The sequence below is a fragment of the Myotis lucifugus genome, unplaced genomic scaffold, assembly GCF_000147115.1.
Source record: "Myotis lucifugus unplaced genomic scaffold, Myoluc2.0 scaffold_453, whole genome shotgun sequence".
Classification (NCBI taxonomy): Eukaryota; Metazoa; Chordata; class Mammalia; order Chiroptera; family Vespertilionidae; genus Myotis; species Myotis lucifugus.
In genome coordinates, this window is record NW_005871501.1 from 229,476 (window position 1) to 244,184 (window position 14,709).

Here is a 14,709-nt window from a genome sequence, read left to right on the forward strand (position 1 = left end):
TTATGCGATCCCCCTTCAGAGGAGGACCCCCCCCCGATAAAACACACTCAGTTATCGAGTGAAGTGTGGGGGGGGCGTCTTCCCCCACAGCGAAAAGGGGTCTGCGCTGCGCGCTGCCCCGATGCGCAGGCTCAGCCCAGAACAAGTTCTCATTGAGCCTGCCTCGCGCTTATCCTGGCAGTCTCACCTCGAGTGGATCTGGGCGAAACTGGTGACTTTAAGACATTCACTGCAACTCCCGGTGAGAGCAGCTCGCGTGACATTGGGGGGAGGGGGTTTAATTGCAAAACGCTTGGATTTGTAGGCCAAAAGCGATCGCATTGGAACGTCTGCGAGGGATGCCGGGGGTCACCGGCGGGTGAACATCAGGCGTCTGACTTTCTTTGTAACACCTGCAGGGACAAAGCGGGAGCCTGTGCGGAGCCGGCGCCTGTCTCTTTAAGACACTTCAGCGGGCAGCTCCCCCTGATTTGGCTTGTTTATTTTGCTAACAGGTTGGGGTGAGCGGGAGTGCGGGCGGAGGAGCCTAACCCCTGGTGCAGGCGTTGACCCAAAAGGAAACGACCGAGGGCGGCCCGTGGGCGTGGCTGGTCCGGGGCGCCCAGGTCGCCCAGGTAGGGGAGGCCCTTCCTGGTCCAGGGCCACCCTGGCTCCTCCCCTGCTTCTCAGAAGGGATGTTGGTACGAAGGGGAGTAACTTGGGGTGTCCTCATAGCAGGGCATTTGGTGTCCTTATCAAACCTTAAACTGACTGAAAACAAAATTCGCCCCGGTTGCTGTGACTTATCACAACAGATCTAAACGTGACTCCTGAACACGCCCTGTGTTCCTGGTGAGCTGGTAAGTTAGTAACAATGCGCGCACCTGTGGCCGTGTGGGAAGAGAACGGCGGGCAGCGGGCATGTGGGGGAGAGGGACTTGCTGCGGAGACTGGGCGGGAGGTGCAGTTTTTAGGTTTTTGGAACGGATTTCCCAGGAACAGGTGCTGGTGAAGGAGTGGCTACCAGGGGAAGTCCCGCCTCACAGTTCCTCTCCTGGAGGTTGCTTAGGTGTAGTTGTGATGGAAGAAAGTGGGGGGATGCGAGTGGTCTTCTGGCTGCAGCTTGAGGCCGAAGTGGAGAACTTTAAGCTGTGAGCTTCTGGAGGCGCCGCCGGGCCCCAGCTCTCAGCTGCCACGTCCACACCCCCAGGACTGAGCGTGGAGCAGAGGAGAATTGGTGGCCGTCGCCACCCTGAGAGCTGACTGCTGCATCACACCTGCTGCTCCCGGTGGAGGAACTGGGCGGGGCTGGGGGGAGGTGCAGTCCGGGTAGCTGTGCTCAGTGCTCAGGCTTTGAGTTCTGCTTTATTACATGCTACACCCTTCCATTCTCTCCATCCTGCTCCCTGGGCCCCGCCACATTCCCAGCCTCTGTCAGGTGCCTTGGGGGATTACCAAGGTTTTCCAGAAAACACACCGTATTTGAGAAATGTGCTAACATCCACATTAAATACACCAGAAGCCTGCATGTGCGCAAACTGGATAACCTTTTAAAATACCGTAAAGACTCCCTGACGGCCGGAATGGCCTGCACCCCTGGCGAGGTGAGCTGTCCTGCTCTGAGCTGCCCAGACTGCCGTGCCGTGTGCGCTGGGGGACGGGGCTGTGGACACCTTCTCTGCCTTAAGAAGTGAGGCTGACTGGTTGAAAAGCTGGGGATTGCCTGCTGGGCCTGGGAGGGCAGTGGACAATGTTTGGGGAAACTGGTAAGCTAACTTTTTTTCACAAATGAACTGGAAACTCCCCAGAACTTACCCGAGAGGCTTAGGAAATTAGTTTTCCCATGGGGAGGGATTGCAAATGGGGCTTCCAAATTGTTTCTCTTTCCTTACATGAGTGACTTCAAGGGGTTTTCAAAGGGCCGAAGCTAAAAACGGTGTCATGCAGCATGTCGTTGAGTGCTCAAGTTAAGGCAACTTAAAAGGAGGTCAAGACAGGCTTTGAACGGGTTATCAAAAGTATGCAGCTGAAGTAAAAATAGTTTCTTATTTCTTTAGGCCACTTTAGTAACACAGTTTAAAGAATTGGATTGGCTCGGCCCTTATGGCTCAGTGGTTGATCGTTGACCCATGCACGAAGAGGTCTCGGGTTCAATTCCCAGGCAGGGCACATGCCCTGGTTGCGGGTTTAACCCCCAGAAGTGAGTGTGTAGGAGGCAGCTGATAATTGTTTCTCATGGCTGTTTCTATCTCTCCCTTCCTCTCTTTCTAAAAATCAATAAAAATGTTTTTAAAAAAGTAGGTTTTTTTCTTTTCCTGCATTTCACTTTGAGCAGATCCTGAAGTATGTATATTTATGAAAGTATAATCAACATTAGCAAGTTATACCCTCCCCCAACACACAAACGCTCCTCCGGCACAGTCTGCCCTAAGGCTTCTTTGGGGTTGAGCCTTACACACATGGATTTCCAACGAATGCAGGTTGAAAGGATGAAGAGTAAATTCTGAGCCTGTTGAGTTCGTAGGGCTCACCCCACCGAGAAGGAGTGACACGCAGTTTCCAAAACCCTTGACTCTACTCAGAACCTCTCTGACGTGGTGCAAGTTTCTGTCCCCCAGATAGCCAGGCGGTGGGAGAACTTGGTCTGGTGGCCTCTCTATTTGGTAAATCCTCTGTCCAATGAGTCACTTATATAGTCCTTAAGCTAAATCTGCAACAACAACAACAACAACAACAGGCAAATGAACAAAAGGAAAACAGAAAGCAAACCCAACTGTATAACCAGCTGGCGGGTTTGCTAAATACTTTTCAGTAGGTGGTCTGTCTGTCCGTGCCAGCGTGGACTGAGACTCGGCCAAGCGTTGCTACCCGGGCCTGGCACCTTCCTTCATTCTACCATTTGTGTTTTTAATGTTTTTAAGAAAAGAAGCTTCAAGTGCACTCAGAATTTAAGTGTTGCAATTTACTTTAGAGATTGTTTTGGAAAATGGGATGGTTTTGTTGGTCAGTGGTTAGTGAAAATCTAAAATGCCATAGATAAAAATTAAAGGCACTAATGCTTGTATGGTAATTTGTAGTTTGCAAATTGCTTTTTTTCACATACGCCACCATATTTAATATTTGAAGTAACGTGGTATCATGGGCTCCAGCTCCAACCTGCCAGCTGGTTACACAGGGACACGAACTCAGGGGCAGGGCCAAGGATGGCGGATCTTGAACCCGGGTGTAAGTCCTTTCCTTTGTGCCCGGCGAAGCAGGCAGCAGATAAGGGGCACCACAGCGGTGTGACAGTGGTTCTGAGGCTGCGGACCTGCTGGCGGGCACTGATGGAGCCCAGCGGTGTGGACCTCCCACAGTTGCCAGTTGGAGATGTGAGCAGATGTTGCTGGCAGCTGGTTCTGCATGTGAGTTGACGGTGAAGATGAGCTGTTTCAGGGGAGCCGACAGGAGCAGTGTCAGAACTTTTGTCCCTGCTTCCTCCTGGTCAGTGAGCGTGTTGGTGGGCTGGGCGCCCTCACGGAACACCACACATGGCAGGAAATGGTCACAGTTCTGGAGGCTGCAGAGTCCAAGATCAGGGTGCTGGCGGGTTCGGTTCTTGGTGAGTCTGTTCCTGGCTTGTACACGGCGTCTTCTTGCTGTGTCCTCACAGGCACTTTCTTCCGCAGTGTAGTGCCTCTTCCTCTTATAGGGACACCAGTCCTCTAGGACTGTACTCCTTTAAAGGCCTGTCTCCAAATACAGTTACACTGGGGGTTAGGGCCTCAACATATGAATATTGGGGGACAGTCAGTTCATAACAATGTATAACTTTGTGCTCAAAAACAAGGCTGCTTATTTTAGGAAGTCCTATTGCTTCCTTTACCCAGGTCTGACTCTGCGTATTTCAGGGCACCTGCTGGGGGTGGTGACGGAGCAGTGGGGGTGAGGATGGAATGGCAGCTCCCTGCTAGTCAGAGAACCTCAACGTAGGGAGGGTGCCCTGGCACTGGCTTCCGCACGCTGGTCAGGTTTTAAGTGGCATGATGGAGGGAGAACAACGTTGGCTTAATTCCTCCATGTGTGTAGGTTCATCCACAGGCACTTCTTTTGGATTAGGGCAGTGGTCAGCAAACTGGCTCGGCAAACTGCGGCTCGCTAGCCACATGCGGCTCTATGGCCCCTTGAGTGTGGCTCTTCCACAAAATACCGACTTCTGCGCATGGGCCATGAAGTTTCAATCGCACTGTACATGCACGCCCACGTGTGGTATTTTGTGGTATTTTGTATTTTGTGGAAGAGCCACACTCAAGGGGCCAAAGAGCCGCATGTGGCTCGTGAGCCGCAGTTTGCCGACCACGGGATTAGGGTCATGATAAAACATCAAATCTCTAGAAAGTGTGGGGTTTTGTATGGAAGTGAAGTGTGTCCTGGTCCTGAATGAAGAGAGCAGAGTGAGGGAGGGCTGGTGCGGCCTGGGGCAGAGCGGCCGCTCTGGCCCGCTGGGCTTGGCCTGCAGTCTGCCCAGGGAGCAGGTGGTTCTGCGGTGGGCGTGCGGGACGTGCGGGGGAAGGAGCACCCTGAGCGGTGCTTGAATGTCACAGAGGATGGCATAGGCCTGGAATGCGGTGTGACGGCCGCTCTCGGCCCCACTCTGCATGTTCACTCATGACTCAGGCGTCAGTCACACGAATTATCCAACTTGTTACTGATCATGTCCACCTAAAAGTCTGATGTCACATCTTCTGACTTGCCTGTCTTCTCAGTTAATGTCCCATCGTCGGCTCAACTCAGTCAGCCTTGAATTCTCCCTCACCTCCCACATCTACATCGCGTTGATTTTACCTCCGGAAGATCTCTTATGTGATGTGTCGGCCCTGCTCTTGCCGATCCATTCTGCTCACCGCACCCCAATACTCCAGTCTGGCCGTCCACAGTGGTGGCTCTCCGTGCCCGCAGATCAGTGTCCCGAGCCCTCAGCCTCTGAATATACACTGAGCCGCCCCAGTCAGCGCGGCCGCGCACCAAACAGCAGTTTGCTAACTGATAACAAAATGCCAAAGTTTATAGTCAGTTTATTTGGGAAGATTCCTGTACATTGGGGCTGATTCAGCAGTTTTTACCTGACACATCCGCAGCTCTGCCCCTCGGTGCTGTGACCTCCTGCCCCCCCCCCCGGCCCATTCCCCACCTCTACCCCGCCTGGGAGGGGCGCGGAGTGGCAGAGCGGTGCTGTGTGCGCTGGTTCAGTGGAGGGTCCCTGCCAGGGCCTTCGCACTGCTTGTCTTCACGAGCAGTGTGAGCCACAGATGTGACTCAGGTGCAATTCTAAATGTTCTAGGACCCACATTAAAAATGTAAAAAGAAGCAAAATTGATCTTCACAATATATTTTATTTTACCCAGTAGCTCTAAAATATTTTTATTCCTACATGTAATCATGTAGAATATTATTAGTGGGATAATTCACGATGTTCACTTGTGTGGGGTTTTGAAACGGTGTGTGTTCTGCATTTACTGCACACCACCTTCCCTCTGCTCACACTGGGGCAGGGAGCCAGGTGAGCTAGTGCTGCTACCCTGGCAATTGCAGGTCTGTACATTTTACGTGATTTAAGCTTCATTTATTCTGTATTTTCCAAAGTTGAGATAGTTCAACAGGCGTAGTGGCAACAACTGAGTGGGCCAGGTGTAATGATGTGGTTGTGAAGAATGATGTAATATCTCACGCACTCGGCAATCTTAGAGTACTAAATCAGATTTGGGTATATATGATGAAAATACTTTGTACGTTTTAGAAATATTTTAAAATGTGTTCTGAATTCTAGAGGTCAAATTACCAATGTAAAATAACTCTTTTGGGTGTTGGTATTCAATATATTTCTGAAATATGTTAAGTACTTAGTTTATAAGTACAGAAGCTACAATCGTATTTTCTTTAGTGATCATTAACTTTTCCCTGAACACACTCATAGCACACATTGTAAATACTGCTCTAAGCATTGTACACAGAGTAGTAACTCATTGAATCCTCTCAAATATTTAGTGTGGTTGCTTTCTGTGTTTATCTCTACTGATCAGGATCTGGAAGAGACATAGCAGGTTCCTTGCCTAAGTCACATAGCCAGAAGGTGACGTAGCCGATCTGTAACTCAGACCATCTGACTGCTGTGTCCCCTTTCACCACTAGCTAGCCCCCGTCTCACTGGGCTGTGTGTGAAAACACCTAAACAGAGCCATGAACTCTCACTGTGGTGCAGGACTTGAGAGATGTGGATGGGAAGTCCATCAGGAGCGGAACCCCTGCCGGCAGCCCCGTGTGGAGGAAGCCTGACCGCTGGAGGACATGAGGGATGGGAAGCTGCCGGGCCCTGGCGGGCTGCGTGGAGGTCACAGAGGAGCATCGTGGGCACCATCAGCCGCGGGCTGCTCTCTCCCAGCCCCTCCCTCCTGCCTACCCTCAGCAGTGGTCCTCACAGGGGCGAGCTTGCCAGCCCTGCCGTGGGTATCGGCACCCCTGGGGGCCTCTGTACCCCCAGGGTGCGATGCAGAGGTCTGGAGTGGGGCCTGGGACTTTGTTTCTGTGACAGTTGTCAGGTGATCTGTGAGGGGTGGGCACCGCCCATGGAGAGCTGCTGCTGAGCGATTTGCATGATGGCGGGGAGCAAAGAGGCTTTCTGGTTTGTAGTAACAGCATTTAATTTGGGAATGGCCTGTGCAGGCGCCGTCACTTGATCTGTGTGCTGTGCCCCTTCATAAAGGCCCTGTGATGGCCCCCCACCATCACCGGGGCCCGAGGGAGCAGGAGCGTGTGTGGGAGACCCCCCTGGGAGGCCGTTTGTGGCTGCAGCTAGTTTTTCCTTTATGATTGACTGTTAGTAAAGTGAAGGTGGTGCGTGTGGAAAACCTGGGGGCCAGCACACTGGCCCCTTTCCTGTCCTCCTCCCACGTCTGGAATGGCCTGGCAAACATGGCTCTCCGGTCACGACAGAGGCCGGCAGGTCTCGCCTGGACTTGGGGAGATTGCTGTTCAAGGTTCCCAGGGGCCCTGCGACCCGTGGCTGCCGATCCAGGCGGGTTTTGCCTGGCCCTTCCCCTCTGCGCTTGGGAGATAGATCCCTGTGGCCATCGCAGCCTTAGGCACCTTCCCCCAGAGCAAGTGGACGAGGGCACAAGGAGAGCTGCCTCTGTTGGGGGCGTCTGCTGGCGGCCCGGGTCTCAGGGACCGTGGTTTTCTGACCGGCTGCCACGTGGGCGGCTTCTCTCAGTGGACAGGCTTAGAGTTGCAGCTGCTTGTCGTGTGGCCACGTGCGGATGCTCCAGGAGGGGCAGCAGCAAAGATTTATTTACATCAACAAGCGTCATAATTCCCCCAGCAAAGGTGGGGCAGCCTGCTAGTGAGAAGCGTGAGAAGACGGCGAGGTCCTAGTGAAATGCCTACAAAGGCGCCAGTGGCCGCCAATGTCCACATTGATTTTTCTTCAAGGATGTGCTGCCGTTTAATATCTGATGAATGTCGGCTGAGTATTTAAGGATGTCTGCAAGTCAACAAACATTTGAGTGATGTCACCTATGGGGCTGGCTGTGGAAGAGGAGGTCCGTCCTCTCGCAGCGTGTTCATCTGCAGGCGGTCACCGTGGAAGCTGTATCCCGTCTCCCCAGGCTGTGCTCCCGAGGCGTCGGGCTGGGATAAACAGTCTCTCTCTTTGCTCTGTGTGGTGGGTGCGGTTGGGGACACGAGTATTTGTAAGAGCAAGAAGTACCCGGGCTCAGGCAGTTACCTTTAGACACAGCTTCAGGAAATGTGATACAGGTGAATAGTGAATTTTCATCAACCTTTTTTTTAGGAAACGTATTTAGGAGCAGAATCTGGCGAGACAGATATAAAAACAGTTGTCTTTGGGGTCTCCCCTCTGGGTTTCACATTTGCATGTGGCTCACTCACTGTGCTCCCCCACCCCCGTTCTCCGTCTGTCTTCATTACCTGCAGGCACATGGCTTTCCCTGCACGCATTTCAGCCCTTGCCTTCTCTGGACCTCCCTAGCTTGTATTTAGTTCTCCTTTCTTGATTGAACCATCTGTCTTACTAAGTCCCATCTCGTAGTGTCCTTAGTAGGTCTGTTTTACATGGTCCAGTAGCTATGACCCAGCGGTGACTATAAAGTAACTGTGCCATTGTTCTCGACGGGAAGGGGAGGGATAGGACGCTCTGCTGTGGGGCTTGTCATTGTGGCGCGCGCCTGGATGGGCCATCATAGCAGGTGCAGGCCCACGTGTTTAATACGTTGCTGCTGAAGCCTGATCATGCCATGGGCCTACAGCACGCTCTGGTCGCGAAGGCTGGGTCCACCTTCCAAAAGGGAAAAGCAGGTTCTCTTTTCCTCAGTGTCTCAGGCGGTGAGGGTGACGTCGCGGGGAGAAAATGTTTTTAGCATACTGCTCGCTAATACATGCGCATTCCCATTTATTTTTGGATCTTACTAGCTGTTAGGCTTGGATTAAGGAATAAAATTAATTCTCCTTTACAAATACAAGAATACCTTTTGAAATGTTAACATGTTTAAAAACTTCATTGAGACTTGAACCTCCATTTCTGTATATAGATTAGTGGTTCTCAACCGGGGGCAGTTTTGCCCTTATGGACACTTAGCAGTGTCTGGAGACGGTTTCTGATGGCCGTGGCGGGATGCTCCGGGCTCCGGGGGGGCAGGCTGTCCCACAGTGCACAGGACTGCCCACAATAGGCCGTTGCCTGGCCCCAGATGGCACTGCCCTAGCCCCCCGATGTACTCGATGCTGCTCTGCTCCGAGTAAGCGTTTAAGTTAGTGGTGCTTGTGTGCTCCCACACATGGCCCTTTTGGAGATGATTTTTGTTCCCGTTTTTATAAACATGGAAAATAAAACCCATTTAGAGAGCTAAACTCTATTTACTTAGCGTCTCTGCGATTGAATGTGTAGGGGAGACGCTAACATAACTGACTTAACCTTGGTTGATCTGGAATATTGTTAGTGATAAGGAATGTTACACATTTTTTATTTTCTGCTTCCTATTTGGATGATATAAGCATGTAATGTTGATTTGTAGAGAACATTTGGCTATCTGGCGGAACCATCCTAAGAACCCATTTCCCTTAGAATGTCCATTTACACCATGGGTGGGGACATCTGGGTCCAGGGCTGTGTAAGGCCTGCAAGATCATGTTAATTAAATGTTTGACCAAATACGCAGGCTGATTTTTAAGCTGATGATTCCCTATGGCCCACGAGTGACGTATAAATATCCAAATGGCCCTTGGCAGGAAAAAGTTCCCACCCCTGATTTACAAGGAAGTAAGGGGGTCCTTTATCAATTGCTTTTAATAAGTAATTGATTTTCAGAGCTTGGTCTAATCAAAGGCCTCTGTTTACTTAGCATAGAAACCTTACAATTGGTAATTGTCTGTAGAAAACATTGTTATGACTAAAGTTCAGGGGTCAAGGCTCAGCCTGATTATCATGGAGCTGGTCACATCTGTTACCTTTCAGTGTGTTTCCTTCTTCGTATAGTTCTAAGAAGGAAGCTCCTCAGAGGAGAGAGAACAAAAATACCACAAATTAGACTCTTGCCAGGGAAAGGGGGAGGGAAAATGGTAATTTGGCTGCTAGTCTCACTCCCAGCGTCTAGGTTAGCGGAGCTGCTTATTAGAACGGGAGGCTGCGTCCGCACTTCTCTGTAAGCCGGTGCTCACTGGTGAGGTCCCCAGCCTGGACGTGAGGATGGGGTCCGCAGCCTGCACGTGAGGATGGGGTCCCGCGGCCTGCATGTGAGGATGGGGTCCGCAGCCTGCACGTGAGGATGGGGTCCCGTGGCCTGCACGTGAGGATGGGGTCCCGCGGCCTGCACGTGAGGATGGGGTCCCGCGGCCTGCACGTGAGGATGGGGTCCCGCGGCCTGCATGTGAGGATGGGGTCCGCAGCCTGCACGTGAGGATGGGGTCCGCAGCCTGCACGTGAGGATGGGGTCCCGTGGCCTGCATGTGAGGATGGGGTCCCGCGGCCTGCACGTGAGGATGGGGTCCCGTGGCCTGCACGTGAGGATGGGGTCCCGCGGCCTGCACGTGAGGGCTCCGCTCAGCATGCCTGCTTCCCCAGGTGGGTCAGTCAGCCAGGTCCGCTCAGTGCCCTTGCTATTTACCCTGTGCTTCCTCTCACTTTTCCACCAGGACAAACTCAAGTCGACACTTTGTAAGCTTTGAACTAATCTTGGGGGAGATAGTTTTAAAAGTACAGTCACTTTTGTTTTTCTCAAGCCTGCCATCCTCCAGTGGACTGAGAGAGACCTTGAAAAATCAGTGGTTACTCTCTGGACAGACTAACATTGTGAAGTGATGGCTGTGAAGCAGTGCATACCAGAGGTACTTCTTTCTAACTGTCATCTGTGCCTGCGTGCACCCCACCGCCTCGGTGGCAGAGGTGCATGCGGTCCCTCAGCCCTTGCGGAGTGAACAGTGTGGGTCGCAGGGACCGGACAGGACTGGCCCACGGGGGGCGGGGAGGGGGGGCAGGGGGGCCATGCGTGGTGGGGAGAGGCCTCAGGCCACGCTCTGCCGCACGTCAGGCCTGGCATGTGTGTGAGATGCCCAGCCCTGGAGCTGCAGACCCTGGATTTCTTATTAAAATCTCCTTCCTCCTGGCTGGTTTGGCTCAATGGATAGAGCATTGGCCTGTGGACTGAAGGGTCCCAGGTTCGATTCTGGTCAAGGGCACGTGTCTGGGTTGCAGGCTCATTCCCAGTAGGGGTGTGCAGGAGGCAGCTGATCAATGATTCTCTCTCATCATTGATGTTTCTATCTCTCTCTCCCTCTCCCTTCCTCTCTGAAGTCAATAAAAAATATATTAAAAAAATAAATAAAATCTCCTTCCTCAAAAGGAAATGTTCGTCTTTGCTGCAGTAACTTCTTGACTTTTTAATAATAGGAGGTGGGTTGAAACAGGCTCGTTCTAATGGCATCAGCAGCTGCTCTGAATTTGAGCTTCCAACATCTTGCATCAGGTGAAGAGTGGACAGGTAGGCTCTCCTTTTCACCTGCTGCTCATTTGGCTCAAGTTGCACAGTTAATTTTTCTCTTCTCTTGACTTCCATTTTGTCTTCTGTGAAACAAAGGCTGTTTTTTTAAATGGGGCAAAAAATTATTTTTATTAATAAAATCCTATATAATAAAAGTCTAATATACAAATTGACTGAATGGTGGCACGACGAGTTGCTATGATGCACACTGACCACCAGGAGGCAGACACTCAAGGCAGGAGCTGCCCCCTAGTGTCAGTGGTCTCATGGCTGGCGAGTGCAGCAGCAGTGGCGGGACCCTCTCCCGCCTCCAGGGCAGCGCTAAGGATGTCCGACTGCCGGCTTCAGTTGGACATCGCTAAGGATGTCCGAGTGCTGGCTTCAGTTGGACATCCCCTGAGGGCTCCCGGACTGTGAGAGGGCGCAGGCTGGGCTGAGGGACCCTCGAGTGCATGAATTTTGTGCACCGGGCCTCTAGTAAAAATATACAACCCAAAAGTAAGGCATTATAGTCATGAACATTAAAAAGGGCGTCGTTCTAATGTTTTAAAAGACCTGTGGTTGCTCTGCCACTGTTTAAACCTGAACTGTGCCACTCTTCCTTAACTTTGGGGTGCCAGCCACGAGAGCCACTGTGCCAGGTGCTGTGGAAATACCACCAAAGACCTGCTCGGGGAGCTTGTAAACCAGTGTGGAGACAGATTTTACAGGTTCACAGTCAACTCTGATCTCGACTGAGCAGGGTACAAAATGACTTTCGCTCCCCTGTGTGGGGTCCTGTAGGAGACACAGGGAAGCAAATGCCCAGCCCCCAAGGCAGGTAAAACTTAGTTCAGGAATCCTAAAGGAGGGCGGTATTTTCCTCAGGAGCGTTAGAAGCTGTTCAGTGTCCAGGCAGCCCTGGAAAGAGTGGTATGCCCGCCGAGCAGAAATGGTCCGTTTGCCGGTTGCCAACCTCTTTGGCCACCTGGGCCAGTGCCCTGTTCTCTTCCTGGGCGAGGGCCATGCTGTCCGTTTGCTTAGGACGAGCACTTGATTTTGGAGTCAACTGGTCCATAATTTTAAGGTAATGTAAACTCTTACTTTAGTTGTTTATTTGCTTAAAAAATTAGTAATACTCCTTGTTGGTGCTCTTAATGGAACTATGGCTTAAGTAGATACCAATACTTCTTTATTCCCCCTTTTACATTGATAATGGCTTAAATGTGTTGTGCCTTTACATTTTAATCTAAAAATGGTTTATTTTGTTAAATGACTACTTTGCCTGGATTAGTAGCAAATATTATAAATCAATCCTGTCCAGACATTTTACAGTTCTATTTTTTATCCTACTGATCATCTAGTTTGAAGTATTTCCTTTAGTTTCCATTGGAACTTACACTATTTCTTAACTTTATTATAAATGTTCTGTTTTGTACATTTTTAATGCAGTGTTTTGAATTGTTAACTTCCGCTTCATTGAGTACCCAGATCATTGTGCATTATGACAGCAAATTGGTCCAAAACTATGTTCAGTTCAGCTCTGCGTAGTGCGCGTGGATGGCCGACGCTGGAGCTCAGGCAGTTAGACCGTAGTTAGTGACTTGCCCTCCACCTCACACTGCCCTCCACTTCATCGCCTTTGCCTTTGCTGACGTGGATTAGTGTAAAATAGTTTTAGTGATATACTGTAATTAAATTGTGATACACAGTCATTACTGCTTAGTGTTCAAATTAACTTAACTTGAAAATAATGAGAATTGAATATGAGTTTTGTGATGCAGTTTTAAGGTTGATTGGAATTTATTGATCCCTGGCTCTCAGGGATCTGGCAGGAGAGAATTTAATGTGGGTTAAGGAAGCTTGTGTGGGGTCTCATTCAGGGGAACACGATTTCCTTCCTATTGATAAGCTCACGGATGTTTATTGTTTTATGTGTGAAGTACACACAGTGTGTTCTCTGAAGAACAGCAAAAACTGTTCTGTGTCAACCATGTAACTTACTCTGTTGTGTTAAGCGAATCAATAAGTGTTTATCGCCTTTTGTTGAATAGTTTTTACTTACTTTTCCGAAGTACAGTTCTTAAATGTGGAAAGTCATCCATGTTAGACTCTGCATGTAAGTATTTATGTATAGTACATACATATTTTGAAGAAACTTTTAATTTTAGAATAGTTTTAGATTTATAGCCAAATTTCAGCGTAAGTATTGAGAGTCCTCATCTCCCCAGCGCTCAGTTCCCCCATCGTTGGCATGTACATTGCAGTGGTACATTGGGCACAGCGCAGTATTGGTAACTACGGTCCTTGCTTCATTTGACTTTTCTTCAGTTTTGTCTGATGTCTTTTTCTTCCCGGGACCCAATCCAGGACCCACATTACACTCGTCATCCCGTGGCTCCTCTTGGCCGGGACAGTCTCAGGCTTCCCTGTGTGGATGACCTTTACAGTTTCGAGGAATGCCAGGCAGGCATCCTGTGGAATGTTCCTGCGGGGATTTGTCTGATGTTTTCCTCATGGTTAGACTGGGGTCATGGGTTTGGGAGGACCACAGCGGTGAAGTGTTATTTCCTTGCGTCATGTCAGGGGTGCCTGCTGTCAACATGACATCACTGTTGTGACCTTGACCACTTGGCTGCGACCTTGACATCTGGCTGAAGCCGTGCTTGTGAGTCTCCTCCACCATGAAGTTGGCTGATTTTTCCTTTGTCTATACTGTAGCCCAAGCATGTCAAACCCAAAGGCTAACCCGGGCCAAATACACAAGGTGGAAGTGTATGTGGGCTGCAAAAAAACAGAAGCTTCCATTTTCATAGAAACGTAGGTTTATTTCGATAGAGACATGCTGAATACAAAGGGCTGAAATAAATGAGTAATTGTGAACATAAGATAATAGAACATTTTAATAAAAATTAATATTTTTTTTCTTGAACACTAACTTACCAGACACTGAATAACTGCACAAATTAATGAGCATAATGCAAATAAACCTATTTTTCTTGTTCTCCGAAAGTGAAATACTTCCGGTGGCACACACCAAAGAAGTCAGTCCAAGACTAATGACGTGGAAATCGGCTGCTAAAATATTCGCTGCTAGTATTAGTGGAGAGAAATGGTGCACCTGCGCATAAAGCGCATGAAGGAAATGAATGCAACACGATTGTAGTGATCAGTCATTATTGAACGTTGTAGTTCGTTATTAATTATGTGTAACAGGATACTGTAAAAATTAAGTTACGAAATTTTTATTAAAACGTTTCTTACATACTGTTATGTTGGCTGGGCTGCAAAAATATTCGTTATGGGCCAAATGTGGCCCGTGGACCGTGAGTTTGACATGCTTGGTGTAGCCTTTAGGAGGAAGTCCCTAAAGAGGGAGGGGTTATGTTTTGCTTTCTCAAGGGGGTTGAATATAGTTCACATTAGTTACAGGCACCCCCTTATCGGCAGGGCACGAATTCCAAGACCCCCCAGTAGGTGCCCGAAACCCCAAACCGTACTGAACCCTACGTGTACCATGTTTTTTCATATGTATACATACCTATGATAAGGTTTCATTTATAAATTAGACACAATAAGAGATTAACAAGAATTAGTAAGCATACAATAGACCAGTTATAACAATCACTATAATAAAAGTTATGTGACTGTGGTTTCTCTCTCTCAAAGTATCTCATTGCACTGAACTCGCCTTTTCACTTAAGGAAGCACTTCACAGCTTCTC